Source organism: Schistocerca piceifrons, chromosome 11, assembly GCF_021461385.2.
Source record: "Schistocerca piceifrons isolate TAMUIC-IGC-003096 chromosome 11, iqSchPice1.1, whole genome shotgun sequence".
NCBI classification, from domain to species: domain Eukaryota; kingdom Metazoa; phylum Arthropoda; class Insecta; order Orthoptera; family Acrididae; genus Schistocerca; species Schistocerca piceifrons.
This window is the reverse complement of record NC_060148.1, coordinates 174,635,108-174,648,740: the sequence shown is the minus strand read 5'-3', so window position 1 is coordinate 174,648,740 and position 13,633 is coordinate 174,635,108.

Below are 13,633 nucleotides of genomic sequence, written 5' to 3'. Positions count from 1 at the left end.
TTTATTCAGCAGTAAAGCTTCAGTTCAGAATATGATTAGGAGTAATCAGCTGACTTACAGGCCTGTATCACTAATGTCGTTTTGAAGTATGGTTTTGGAACATATACTGTATTCGAACATTATGAAGTACCTCGAAAAAAAACGATTTATTGACACATAATCAGCACGATTTCAGAAAATATCATTCTTGTGAAAGAAAACTAGCTCTTCATACTAATGAAGTAATAAGTGCTATCAATAGGGGATGTCAAATTGATTCCATATTTTTAGATTTCCAGAAGGCTTTCGACATTGTTCCTCACAAGTGTCTTCTATACAAACTGAGTGCCTATGGAGTATCGCCTCAGTTGTGTGACTGGATTCATGATTTCCTGTCAGAAAAGTCACAGTTCATAGTAATAGATGGACAGTCATCAAGTAAAACAGAAGTAATATCCGGCGTTAACCAGGGAAGTTTTATAGGCCCTCTATTGTTCCTGATCAATATTAATGACATAGGAGACAATCTGAGTAGCTGTCTTAGACTGTTTGCAGATGATGCTGTCATTTACCGCTTGTTAAGTCATCAGATGGTTAAAATGACTTGTAAACTCATTTAGATAAGATATCTGTATGGTGCAAAAAGTGGCAGTTGACCCTGAATAAAGAAAAGTGTGAAGTTATTCACATGAGTACTAAAAGAAATCAGCTAAATTTCGATTATGCAATGAGTCACACAAATCTAAAGGCTGTAAATTCAACTAAATACTTAAGGATTACAATTACACGTAACCTAAATTCGAACGATCACATAGATAATATTGTGGGTAGAGCAAACCAAAAACTGTGATTCATTGGCAGAACACTTAGAAGGTGCAACAGGTCTACTAAAGAGACTGTCCACCCTATTCTGAAGTATTGCTGTGCGGTGTGGGATCCACATCAGTTGGGACTGACGGATGGCGTCGAAAAAGTACAAAGAAGGGCAGCTTGTTTTGTATTATTACAAAATAGGATAGATAGTGTCACAGACATGATATGTGAATTGGAGTGGCAATCATTAAAACAAAGGCATTCTTCATTGTGACGGGATCTTCTCATTAAATTTCGATCAGCAGTTTTGTCCTCCGATTGTGAAAACGTTCTGTCGGCAACCACCTACATAGGAAGAAATGATCATCATGATAAAATAAGAGAAATCAGGGCTTACACAGAAACATTTAAGTGCTTGTTTTTCCCATGTGCCGTTCAAGAGTGGAACAGTTGAGAGACAGCTTGAAGGTGGTTCATTGAACCCTCTGCCAGGCACTTTATTGTGAAACGCAGAGTAATCACATAGATGTATATGATGCAGTAGTGTGTCAAAATAGGCACAACGCATCCTTCTGCTATGGCAGTGAGGAAATGGACTCACTTCCATGAAACAAAGCGGCAGTGGTACAGCTGCTGTCATTTTGTTTCTCATATTTTAATGGTACTCACTATAACACAATTCTACTATTACAGGTAAGAATCTTGTGCAGACATACTTCATTTACCTTGTACTTACATTTAAACCTGTAACTACCTGAAAAATAAATTAATGTGTAAGCATTATTGATATCAGGGGAAAATGGATTGTTCCTTTACTTGGATTTTTACATTGAATTAGTGCTTGTTTCTATTTTGTATGAATTGTGAAGACAATTTAGTCTTATGCTAAGAACATGACAGTTTTAATTTTCTTCCAAAGTAAGATTTACACAACAGTAAACATTGGATTATACATGCTGTTTGTAGTGAGTTGGGGGAAGAAAATTTTGTATCTTGTTCACTCATCACAGTAAACTGACCCAAAACATGTGATGAAGCAGCATCAGCTGTTGACTTCTGGATGACGAGTATGATGTATATTAATGTAGTATTAATCATGTGCTTTTAACATACTCTTTATCAGGAATTAACCTCACACAAACATGAAACAAAGTTCATGCAACTGGCATAAACACATCAGATGTACAAAAATGCTAGTAAAAACTCGCTGTTAGCAGTATTTTTTTATGTGGTACAGCATCTAAAAAGTTTAGCCAATAACCAACTAGGCAGGTTCAATACTGCTGCCAGACTTTCTGATCTAACCACCTATTTCCACTTAATTTGGTGGGAAATTTTTTAAGGAAATTTTTCAGATAGTGTCATTTTCCTAGAGCAAAGAAAAATTAAGTAATGTTATCCTAAAAACCCTTCCCCCATGAACCATAGACCTTGCCGTTGGTGGGGAAGTTTGAGAGCCTCAGTGATACAGATGGCCATACTGTAGGTGCAACCACAATGGAGGGCTATCTGTTGAGAGGCCAGAAAAACATGTGGTTCCTGAAGAGGGGCAGCAGCCTTTTCAGTAGTTGCAGGGGCAACAGTCTGGATGATTGACTGATCTGGCCTTGTAACACTAACCAAAACGGCCTTGCTGTGCTGGTACTGTGAACGGCTGAAAGCAAGGGGAAACTACAGCCGTAATTTTTCCCGAGGGCATGCAGCTTAACTGTATGGATAAATGATGATGGCATCCAATTGGGTCAAATTTTCTGGAGGTAAAATAGTCCCCCATTCGGATCTCAGGGGAGGTACTACTCAGGAAGACGTCGTTATCAGGAGAAAGAAAACTGGCATTCTACGGATTGGAGTGTGGAATGTCAGATCACTTAATCGGGCAGGTAGATTAGAAAATTTTAAAAGGGTAATGGATAGGTATAGTGGGAATTAGTGAATTTCGGTGGCAGGAGGAACAAGACTTTTGGTCAGGTGAATACAGGGTTATAAATACAAAATCAAATTGGGGTAATGCAAGAGTAGGTTTAATAATGAATAAAAAAATAGGAGTTCAGGTAAGCTACAACAAACAACATAGTGAATGCATTATTGTGGCCAAGATAGACATGAAGCCCATGCCTACTACAGTAGTACAAGTCGATATACCAACTAGCTCTGCAGATGATGAAGAAATTGAAGAAATGTATGATGAGATAAAAGAAATTATTCAGGTAGTGAAGGGAGACGAAAATTTAATAGTCATGGGTGACTGGAATTAAAGAGTAGGAAAAGAGAGAGAAGGAAACATAGTAGGTGAATATGGATTGGGGCTAAGAAATGAAATAGGAAGCCGCCTGGTAGAATTTTGTGCAGAGCATAACTTAATCATAGCTAACACTTGGTTCAAGAATCATAAAAGATGGTTGTATACATGGAAGAATCCTGGAGATACTAAAAGGTATCAGATAGATTATATAACGGTAAGTTGGAGATTTAGGAACCAAGTTCTAAATTGTAAGATATTTCCAGGGGCAGATGTGGACTCTGACCACAATCTATTGGTTATGAAATGTAGATTAAAACTGAAGAAACTGCAAAAAGGTTGGAATTTAAGGAGATGGGACATGGATAAAATGAAAGAACCAGAGGTTGTACAGAGTTTCAGGGAGAGCATAAGGCAACAATTGACAAGAATGGGGGAAAGAAATACAGTAGATGAAGAATGGGTAGCTTTGAGGGATGAAGTAGTGAAGGCAGCAGGGGTTCAAGTAGGTAAAAATGACGAGGGCTAGTAGAAATCCTTGGGTAACAGAAGAAATATTGAATTTAATTGATGAAAGGAGAAAATATAAAAATGCAGTAAATGAAGCAGGCAAGAAGGAATACAAACGTCTCAAAAATGAGATCGACAGGAAGTGCAAAATGGCTAAGCAGGCATGACTAGAGAACAAATGTAAGGATGTAGAGGCTTATATCACTAGGGGTAAGATAGATACTGCCTACAGGAAAATTAGAGAGACCTTTGGATAAAAGAGAACCACTTGCATGAATATCAAGAGCTCAGATGGAAACCCAGTCCTAAGCAAAGAAGGCAAAGCAGAAAGGTGGAAGGAGTATATAGAGGGGCTATACAAAGGTGATGTACTTGAGGGCAATGTTATAGAAAGGGAAGAGGAAGTAGATGAAGATGAAATGGGAGATATGATACTGCGTGAAGAATTTGATAGAGCATTGAAAGACCTAAGTCGAAACAAGGCCCCAGGAGTAGACAACATTCCATTAGAATTTCTAACAGCCTTGGGAGAGCCAGTCCTGACAAAACTCTACCATCTGGTGAGCAAAATGTATGAGACAAGCGATATACCCTAAGACTTCAAGAAGAATATAATAATTCCACTCCCAAAGAAAGCAGGCGTTGACAGATGTGAAAATACTGAACTATCTGTTTAATAAGTCACGGCTGCAAAATACTGATGTGAATTCTTTACAGACGAATGGAAAAACTGGTAGAAGCTAACCTCGGGGAAGATCAGTTTGGATTCCGTAGAAATATGGGAACACGTGAGGCAACACTGACCCTGCGACTTATCTTAAAAGAAAGATTAAGAAAAGGCAAACCTATGTTTCTAGCATTTGTAGACTTAGAGAAAGTGTTTGACAATGTTGACTGGAATACCCTCTTTCAAATTCTGAAGGTGGCAGGGGTAAAATACAGGGAGCGATAAGCTTTTTACAATTTGTACAGAAACAAGATGGCAGTTATAAGAGTCAAGGGACATGAAGGGGAAGCAGTGGTTTTGAAGGGAGTGAGACAGGGTTGTAGCCTCTCCCCGATGTTATTCAATCTGTATATTGAGCAAGCAGTAAAAGAAACAAAAGAAAAATTTGGAGTAGGTATTAAAATCTATGGAGAAGAAATAAAAACTGAGGTTCGCCGATGACATTGTAATTCTGTCAGAGACAGCAAAAGACTTGGAAGAGCAGTTGAATGGACTGGACATTGTCTTGAAAGGAGGGTATAAGATGAACATCAACAAACGCAAAACGTGGATAATGGAGTGTAGTCGAATGAAGTCGAGCGATGCTGAAGGAATTAGATTAGGAAATGAGACACTTAAAGTAGTAAAGGAGTTTTGCTATTTGGGGAGCAAAATAACTGATGATGGTCGAAGTAGAGAGGATATAAAATGTAGACTGGCAATGGCAAGGAAAGCGTTTCTGAATAAGAGAAATTTGTTAACATCGAGTATAGATTTAAGTGACAGGAAGTCGTTTCTGAAAGTATTTGTATGGAGTGCAGCCATGTATGGAAGTGAAACATGGACGATAAATAGTTTGGACAAGAAGAGAGTAGAAGCTTATGAAATGTGGTGCTACAGAAGAATGCTGAAGATTAGATGGGTAGATCACATAACTAATGAGGAGGTACTGAATAGGATTGAGGAGAAGAGGAGTTTGTGGCACAACTTGACCAGAGGAAGGGATCGGTTGGTAGGACATGTTCTGAGGCATCAAGGGATCACCAATTTAGTATTGGAGGGCAGCGTGGAGGGTAAAAATCATAGAGGGAGACCAAGAGATGAATACACTAAGCAGATTCAGAAGGATGTAGCTGCAGTAGGTACTGGGAGATGAGGAAGCTTGCACAGGATAGAGTAGCATGGAGAGCTGCATCAAACCAGTCTCAGGACTGAAGACCAAAACAACAACAACATCCTAAAAGACAGATACATATAGACAAAGTCAGGTAAAACATAGTCCAAGAGGATATAGCTGAAAGAAAGCAAATTGTGCCAGATTTTTAATTTTTATATAAAAGCATTAATTACTTTGATTTGCATATTTAAGCAGTTTTGTTGCTGCTTTAACACTTTTGTTACAGTTTCTAAGTGCTTTTGTAATTCTTTCAGTCACTATGAGTTGCACTGGAATATTGTCTGAAGAGCAGTTACATGCCTCACTGTGTCTTTGCTTTCCCCTTTACCCATATAGATACTTCCTAAGTTATCAGATATACCCAACTAATCATTAGCATTCTTCTGTGAGACTGTATTTCAAAAGTGTTCTATTCTTCTCTGCACTGTCAGTGTTTCCCTAGCACAAAATTCCACACTCCAAATAAATTTCTTCAGGAGATCCTGACACTTAAAATTTTGATTTTGCCACAAGTTTTTCAGAGAAACTTCTACAGCTATTGGCAGTCTGCACTTTGTTCTCTTTGCTTTGGCCATACCCACTGACCAAATAACTCTGGCAGTGCACAGACTAGATTAAGAAATAAACTCTACAGCATTGCTTGCTTTAAGTTCATTTATATTACCTTCAAATTAGTTTTTTTTTTTTATATATTGAACTGCTAGTAGAGGGATTTAATACTGCCAGTGTTTTAACTTTATAGGCTGTTGCCAACATTATAAGCAAAATAAACTGCTTCACCATGTGCTTTAGGTTAGGATTTTCTTAAGTAAATGTTTACTGTGGAGGTTTTGTAGGCATCAGTCCTCACTTTTCATCTATTGACTGACCGAAGATGACCACAATGTGGTAAAAATGAAAGTCTCCAAATTCTCCTATAAATTTTGCAAAAAAAAAAAAGAAAAAAAAAATCATCATCAGAATTTTCCTTTTTCCATTACATTATATTTTTGTGCAAAACTGAAAATATCCAAAATATCTGTGTCAGTGTAATAACTATGGTAAGTTTGCCAGGCAACTGCATAAAAATTATATTCTAGGCTATAAAATTGCCTCTGCTTCATAGATTAGGCTGCCGGTATGTTGTGAGACATCAGTCCTCTATTTACTGTTGTCAGTCATCAGTAATTCAGTAGGCTTAGATTCTGTTCAAAATGTGTGCTCAGCTGATGGACTTCTTTTCAGGATCACGACAGTGAAAACTCACCAGTAACAGTATTCAAATAAATTTAAAGTGCTGTTGCAGTTTTTTTCTCCACCTATTGGTGTTGTTTAGTCAATTTATGGATAATCCATTAAAACTTTTCAAATTGAACTGCTGATGTTACATTATCACACCAATGCCCAATGTTTGAGCAATACTCATTTCGGTATTACTAAATCATTGCTCAAACAATGGCAATATTTTTTTCATCAGTAACAGTAGTACTTGGGCATTTAAGAATTAGAACAATGAGAAATCATTAATCTCCTTTGAATTTGTTTTAACATTTGTAGTTGATGTAGAGGGTTGCTTGTTCACCAAATGCATGTCCAAACTGAGCTTCATTCTTCAGGCATTAATGATTTAAAAATTGTAGAAAGTAGTCCTGAATTGTTTAGGTAATTTTTGGTGTATGTTACCTTTAAATGATAATTCAAATGTTGGAGCAAATCAGGACAGAGCAGTAAGCTCAAAAAACATTAAAAACACTGGTTTACATTTCTCTGTGTCATTAGAATACTGGATTATTGACTAACAGCTTAGTTGTTATAGTCAAAACATATGAAGTGGGAAAGGGAATGGAGGTGTATTTGAATAACCATTATACAACCTTCACTGGGTGTAGTGAGAAAACCGTACTTCAGGATATTTCCCACAGCCTAGTTCATATAACCATGTAGGAAGCCTTAGTATAGTCAAAATTCAGTGCAAGACAGGATAATAAATTTGGAACTTTGACTGCTGTTGAATGGTATGGAATCAGTATTGAGTGACCTTGTAATCCACCCACATCCTTCAGTTTACTTTGATACTGACTATGATTAAGCTTACCTAGTTATCAGAAAGGCATAGATTCCAAAGAAAACAAACTGAAATGTGAAGATTAATTCTACACTTCTCCACAAGTGGATACTATCTTAATAAATGGAAACACTCATAATTACAAATAAATTTTGAATAGTTGAATTAGTTATTAAAGAAACTGCAGTTAAATGAAACTTCAGTTATACAAAGAAATAAGGTTGCCAGTCCTAAAATTGATGACTACTGAAACCACTTACATTTGATTAAAGTTAAGTGTACATAAAAATTAGTAATATGGGTATAGACAACAAGTCATGGCTCACAGGAAGTCATTAGAAAAATTGGAGTACATAATGAGCACTCAAGATTAAGCTCTTTGAGATCAAAACTGAATTACTGCATTGTGGCATAATTATAAGTGTATTGTTAAAGTTATCTTAACTGTTATTCCTTTTGGAAAATGAACCATTCAAAATACTTAAAATTCAGTGTTGGAAACATAGATATCAATCTATATGTGCAGACAGGACAGACAAATGAAAATTTTAACCCACACCTGCCGCTCACTACGCGGATGCACCAACCACTACACCACACTGGTGCAGTGGCTTTGCACAACTGCAGACTACCCTAGCACATGTCTCCTCAATCGACATTCCTGTTCACACCTCAGCCCACATGGTATTCCCTCCAAACTTGACCAACATTGCACAGGTTCTCCAAATGTATTGGAATAGCATCTCAGCATTGGACAAGGTGTGAATAGAAAACTGGATTGAAGGAGTCGGGCTAAGATAGTTTGTGCAGGTCTCCAAAGACACTGTGCAAGGATGGTGTAGTGGTAGTGCATCCGCATAGTGAAGCAGTGAGGAGAAGTGGGCTCAAATCTTGGCCTCTCTACAAATTTTCATTTGCCACTTCAGTCTGTGTGCATGCATCGTAGATGTTTGAGACTTTGAAAGGTCAAGGTACCATTAGTGTAATTTGATAATGACAGCTGATGACAAATCATTAGAATACAAAGACACTGATATTCACATTTATCGAGACACATAAAAATCGTTAGTACGTTTGGCTGAGAGTTAAAGTAAACTCTTCTTCCACATTCAATATTTTTGGCAATTACCAAATGTTCCTTACAAAAGTTAGTAAAATCGATTGCAGTAAAATATTTGCATAGGGAATTTGATTAATCAACAAGAAATTGTTTCTCAACTTACATAACTGCCAGAGAGTTAGGCTAAGTTTCTCTCAAACTGAAGTTTCTGGAGCTCATGTGATTATCAGTGTTAAGGAGAACAGATTGTCGACCCTGGTTGTGGTAAGTTACATTGATCAGTAGCAACTGTAGAAGAATCATTAAGTATGTACAACTGTTTTGTCCAAAAACCTCCCCAGAGGATAGAAAGTCTTTCACAGAACTGAGTCTGAGAAGGCCCAGCATTACTGTGAAGCTCCTGGCATCGTGTATTAGCTCAGCACAGTAATGTTAACTGTGGCTGCCCTTCCAGTTGTGAATTATTCTAGGCATACTTTGGCCAAACTATACTGGTACTTCAAAGTTCTGTTGAAGCCTCTTAATAAATTAACATTGTTCTCTGACCCAGCAGAATTATATTGGCTCTCTCATCCACAAAGTGTTACTGCCCTAGGTCTCCATGCCAGAGGCATACTTACTGCCACCCTGTGTCACTTGCAGCTAGTTGGCATCTACAGGCTGTTTAGAAATTAAGTGTGAGAAGAACTGTAGGAATTGTTAAGTGTTGAGCTGCACTCACATTGTCCACAAAAAAAGGTGGTTAACAGTCACATAAGTTTAGAATTGCAAGGTAACAACAAAGTCAAATCTGAACACACTGGAGCCTATACTGTTCACCTGTGCAGACATCCTCGATAGCCAGGACCACCTTAGAAAAGTGGCTGATAAGTTGGCGGTGAAAGTAGGCTATTGTCAATGGACTCATTTCCATGAAACAAAAAGGCAGTGGTACAGCTACTGTCATTTTGTTTCTCATATTTTAATGGTACTCACTATAACATAATTCCACTATTACAGGTAAGAATTTTGTGCAGACATACTTGATTTACCTTGTACTTACATTTAAACCTGTAAGTAGCTGAAAAGTAAATTAATGTGTAAGCATTGTTGATATCTGGGGAAAATGGATTGTTCCTCTACTTGGATTTTTACATTGAATTAGTGCTTGTTTCTATTTGTATGAATTGTGTAGACAACTTAGTGTTATGCTAAGAATATGACAGTTTTAATTTTCTCCCAAAGTAAGATTTACACAACAGTAAACATTGGATTATATATGCTGTTTGCAGTGAGTTGGGGGAAGAAAATTTTGTATCTTGTCCACTCATCGCAGTAATGTTACCCAAAACGTGTGATGAAGCAGCATCAACTGTTGACTTCTGGATGCTGAGTATGATGTATATTAAGGGTGGTAGGACGTCAAATAGGCCGACTTTGGCCTGAGAGTCAACATAGGACATTTTAATTTCCAGTGTCTATAATGTTACAAATAAATTAATAAAACTTTGTCAGCAACACCGGAAAGGATTCAGGATTCACACACATTGCAGTGGAAGCTCAAAAACATAACAAAATAATTTATTTCTAAAAACAAAGATGATGAGACTTACCAAACAAAAGCGCTGGCAGGTCGATAGACACACAAACAAACACAAACATACACACAAAATTCTAGCTTTCGCAACCAATGGTTGCTTCGTCAGGAAAGAGGGAAGGAGGGGGAAAGACGAAAGGACGTGGGTTTTAAGGGAGAGGGTAAGGAGTCATTCCAATCCCGGGAGTGGAAAGACTTACCTTAGGGGGAAAAAAGGATGGGTATACACTCGCACACATACACAGACACAAGCAGACATTTGTAAAGGCAAAGAGTTTGGGCAGAGATGTCAGTCGAGGCGGAAGTAAAGAGGCAAAGATGTTGTTGAAAGACAGGTGAGGTATGAGCGGCAGCAACTTGAAATTAGCGGAGGTTGAGGCCTGGTGGATAACGAGAAGAGAGGATATACTGAAGGGCAAGTTCCCATCTCCAGAGTTCTGACAGGTTGGTGTTAGTGGGAAGTATCCAGATAACCCTGACGGTGTAACACTGTGCCACTATGTGCTGGCCGTGCACCAAGGCATGTTTAGCCACAGGGTGATCCTCATTACCAACAAACACTGTCTGCCTGTGTCCATTCATGCAAATGGACAGTTTGTTGCTGGTCATTCCCACATAGAAAGCTTCACAGTGTAGGCAGGTCATTTGGTAAATCACATGGGTGCTTTCACATGTGGCTCTGCCTTTGATCGTGAACACCTTCCAGGTTACAGGACTGGAGTAAGTGGTCGTGGGAGGGTGCACGGGCCAGGTTATACACTGGGGGCAGTTACAAGCGTAGGAGCCAGAGGGTAGGGAAGGTGGTTTGGGGATTTCATAGGGATGAACTAAGAGGTTACGAAGGTTAGGTGGATGGCGGAAAGACACTCTTGGTGGAGTGGGGAGGATTTCATGAAGGATGGATCTCATTTCAGGGCAGGATTTGAGGAAGTCGTATCCCTGCTGGAGAGCCACATTCAGAGTCTGATCCAGTCCCGGAAAGTATCCTGTCACAAGTGGGGCACTTTTGTGGTTCTTCTGTGGGAGGTTCTGAATTTCAGGGGATGAGGAAGTGGCTCTGGTTATTTGCTTCTGTACCAGGTCGGGAGGGTAGTTGCGGGATGCGAAAGCTGTTGTCAGGTTGCTGGTGTAATGGTTCAAGGATTCTGGACTGGAGCAGATTCATTTGCCACGAAGACCTAGGTTGTAGGGAAGGGACCGTTTGATGTGGAATGGGTGGCAGCTGTCATAATGCGGGTACTGTTGCTTGTTGGTGGGTTTGATGTGGACGGACGTGTGAAGCTGGCCATTGGACAGATGGAGGTCAACGTCAAGGAAAGTGGCATGGGATTTGGAGTAAGACCAGGTGAATCTGATGGAACCAAAGGAGTTGAGATTGGAGAGGAAATTCTGGAGTTCTTCTTCACTGTGAGTCCAGATCATGAAGATGTCATCAATAAATCTGTACCAAACTTTGGGTTGGCAGGCCTGGCTAACTAAGAAGGCTTCCTCTAAACAACCCATGAATAGTTGTTGAGTGTCGTATCTCAGTTCTAAAGGTATATCTAATTTATTTGTGGACATGCATTTATATCATATGCACCGTATTCTGTGAATTTATGATCTGCATTTAACCGTGTGCAACTACATACTTGTTTCAATGTTCTGAAAACACAGCAATGGATAGGAATCTGCTAGAAATTGCTACAGCAATGATAGCAATCGCTGCACTGGAAGAGGAAAAGAAGGACAGAAGAGGCAGAAAAAGAGGTTGTTGGGCTCGACATTGGCTGCAGAGACGTGAAGAAGGGAGGGGTATATACAACATGCGATGAACAAAATGGAACCAGAGGACCCCAATGAATTCTGCAATTTTGTAGGCATGGACAAGTCATGTTATGACAAATTGTTGTCGTTCATCAGTGATAACATTTGTCACAAAGACACCGTCATGAAGGAATCAATTTCTCCTAGTCGAAGGTAGGATTGTATGTACTGCAATATACCATATTGTTAGGATTACAATTTTTGTGTGTGTACTGTCTGTATTTACTTTGTGGTGATTTCTTCAACAATACTGCAAGTGGGTTGTCATTTAGAGTCTGAGAATACCAACAAAGTTTCGTTCATTGGTAGGGTACAATCAGTGGCACTGTAAACATAACTGGAAAAGTGTATTTGAATGCATACCAGTTGCACATATTAACTTTTACTAAGACCAAATGGAATGTTTATGTGCCCTTCCACTACATCATTAAGCTGCTGAAGAGCACTTTTATGCTAAATTATTTACGGTTTACACAGAAAAGTTACAGTAATCTAGCACTGTTAGTATTATTTTTGGCCACTTATTTGTAATTCAAATGCATTATATCCTGTAGCAGTTATGTTTTCCAGATTTCACCGTATTCAGGCAACTTTGCACATTGATGTATACAGCGGGATTTTGAGTGGTAATTTAGATTGCATTTGTTCTTTTAATATTTGATTACTCCTAACTGCAGTATCGTTATATAATTTGTATATATATCACTATTCATTCTGCAACCATCAATGTAAATAAGTCTTCTGGATAACCTTGTAACAGCTCAATTTGGCTTTTGAAAAGGCTTTTACTGAAGATGCAATAATCTCATAAATTGTTGTAAGACTAACTAAAAAATCTAATAGGCATTTTTTGTGATCTTGTATAGGCCTTTGAATGTGTAGATTATAAAATTCTGCTAGGGAAAGTAATATGGTATGGGAGTAGTGGTCTCCCCCACATACTGACAGTCATATATTAACACTGGAAAATGGAGGCTAGTAAATAAAATGGGAATAAGAATAAATTGACAGTGGGAAAATATTAATATGCTGTTCTGCTAAGTTTAGTGCTTAGCTGACACCTGTTCCTGGTCTACATAAACAATTTATAAGAAACATGTGACTTCAAAATCTCTAATGTCTGCTGATGGCGCTACTGTACTGATAAAATGTCCAAACATATCAATACTAGAGTCAACCAGCAGAATAATAAAGGCCTACAGCTGGTTCACAGCCACTACCTTTAACCTTAATATGAAGTTACAAACATATCAAAATGACTTAACAGGTACCAGAAGTAGTGATTAATAGGGAATTCAGTTTATAAGACTCCAAATGTTAAGTTTGTGGGCATTAGATGGATAATTAACTGAGATGTTACAAGCATGGTGGATACGTAACCATTTTATAAACTGTGCAGTAACAGCGTATTAGGAAATTGCTAATTTAACATCTTGCTGAAGTTTCAAAGACCTAGGGATTCTTACATGCCAATAATAATAACGCCAAATAGTATTTGGTAGAAGCAGCCAGCATATATTGCTTCTGCCTCTTGTACATGTCTTGAGTCATTCAGTATTGGATCTATTGAACTTGATGTGTGAATGAATAAAAATTTTTTTACAGGCTTGCTGTTACTCTCAGGTTCTTGGCAACATGGGAAAGTTACAAGAGTTTGTCATTCTTGCACAGAATATTTGTGCCGAGTATTTCACATATTATCATGCAAGTATGCACAGCCATT